Here is a 2,036-nt window from a genome sequence, read left to right as displayed (position 1 = left end):
TCCAGGGACAGACGCTAGATCATTTACTTTCCATTGCTCACTTTGCATATCAGGAAAGGTCCTGTGACCTTATGTAGCCACACAGTTTTGAAGAATAGTCCTGGTGCCCACATACCGGAGTCATGCTTGTAGAAGCTCATGGCCACCGGGATTCCATCTGGAGAAGGCAGGGAGACTGCACCTGCCCCATCTGGGACCTCCCAGCGATATCAGCTCAGTATGGGGCCCGGAGAATTCTCCGGGTGTTGAGGTGCCCACCGCTCAGGTTTCTTCATTGCTGTGTGTGGCAAGATCTGTGTATGAACTTTTAGAACCTATTAATGTTCAAGCTAGTTTGCGTTCCTCGTAGAGCCTTACAAGAACTTTTTAAAAGTTCATTTCTCCTTGGTTCCTAGGTTGGGCAAGATGGATTATCAAACAACTCTGAACTATGAGTATTATGATATATCACAGCCTTGCCAAAAAAAGGATGTGAATCAAATCACAGCCAGGATCCTGCCTCCCCTCTACTCACTGGTGTTCATCTTCGGTTTCCTGGGCAACCTGCTGGTTATTCTCACCCTGATCAACTGCAAGAAGCTGAAGAGCATGAGCGGCATCTACCTGCTCAACTTAGCCATCTCCGACATGCTATTCCTCCTCACCCTTCCCTTCTGGGCACACTATGCAGCAGACGAGTGGGTGTTAGGGGACTCCATGTGTAAACTCTTCACGGGGATGTATCACATTGGCTATTTTGGGGGTATCCTCTTCATCATCCTCCTGACCATCGACAGGTACCTGGCCATTGTCCACACTGGGTTTGCTTTAAAGGCCAGGATGGTCACCTTCGGGGTTGTGACAAGTGTGGTCACCTGGGTGGTGTCGGTGCTGGCTTCACTCCCAGGAATCATCTTTGCCAAATCCCAAAAAGAGGGGTTCCACTACTCCTGCAGCTCTCACTTCCCAACCACTCAGTTTCATTTCTGGAAGAGTTTCCAAGCACTAAAGATGTTTATCTTGGGCCTGGTGCTGCCACTACTGGTGATGACCATCTGCTACTCGGGAATCCTCAAAACCCTGCTTCGGTGTCAGAGTGAGTTCAAGAAGAGGCACAGGACCGTGATGCTCATCCTTGCCATCATGATTATGTACTTCCTTTTCTGGGGCCCCTACAACATTGTCCTGCTTCTGAGTGCCTACCAGGAATTCTTTGGTCTGAATAACTGCCAGAGCTCAAATTGGCTGGACCAGGCCAGGCAGGTGACAGAGACCCTGGGGATGACACATTGCTGCACCAACCCCATCATCTACATCTTCGTGGGAAAAAAGTTCAGATGCTACCTGTCAGGATTCTTCCAGAAACACATTGCTAGACGCTTCTGCCAACATTATTCTATCTTCCATTGAGAGATTTCAGAGCAAGGAAGTTCAGTTTATACCTGGTCCACGGGGGAGCAAGACCTCTCTGTGGACTTGTGACATGGTCCCAGCTGAGACACAGTCTAAGGGTGTGAGTCGTCTTTGAAAAGAAAGTTTCTTTCATATATGATCTAAAATTCATTCTTTTTGTTTGTTTCTGCTTATATCCATCAATTCTAGAAAACCCAATGAACACATGTTGATGAAACAACAACCTTCTCTTCTCTCTTCCACAACATTTTATTGCTCAGCTCTCCCTTCAAAAAAAAGTTTATTATTAAAAAAACACTCAGGGACTGGAACAATAATACAGGGGTTAAGGTATTTGCCTTGCTTGCGCTCAACTCGGTTCAATTCCCAGCACTGCACATAATACCCTGAGCACTGACAGTAGTGGTTTCTGAGCACAAAGCCAGGAGTAAGCCCTGTACACAACTCAGTGTGGTTCAAACACCACTCTGATGAAAAAGAATCAGCACAGAGTGGCTAATTCTTGAGTTTGATTAGCTGAATGGAACTAACTAAATTAATGAAGAAAACATGTTGTTTGGTTTCTTACCTGTCAAAGCAGCATCTAGGCGAGATGCATGTTTGAAACAGGACCATATCAATGGGCAGCAGAGAAAACACAGACT

At 46.3% G+C, this 2,036-nt stretch overlaps 1 pseudogene; it reads left to right on the top strand.

Moving 5' to 3' along the window:
* Positions 1–405: 405 nt before the first annotated feature.
* LOC130037420 (C-C chemokine receptor type 5-like) lies at positions 406–1,461 on the top strand (annotated as a pseudogene).
* The last annotated feature ends 575 nt before the right edge of the window (positions 1,462–2,036 follow it).

The sequence above is a fragment of the Sorex fumeus genome, unplaced genomic scaffold (assembly GCF_029834395.1).
Source record: "Sorex fumeus unplaced genomic scaffold, SorFum_2.1 ptg000072l, whole genome shotgun sequence".
NCBI lineage: Eukaryota > Metazoa > Chordata > Mammalia > Eulipotyphla > Soricidae > Sorex > Sorex fumeus.
Note: the sequence above shows the minus strand (reverse complement) of the source record. Positions and strands in the feature narration are given on the sequence as shown.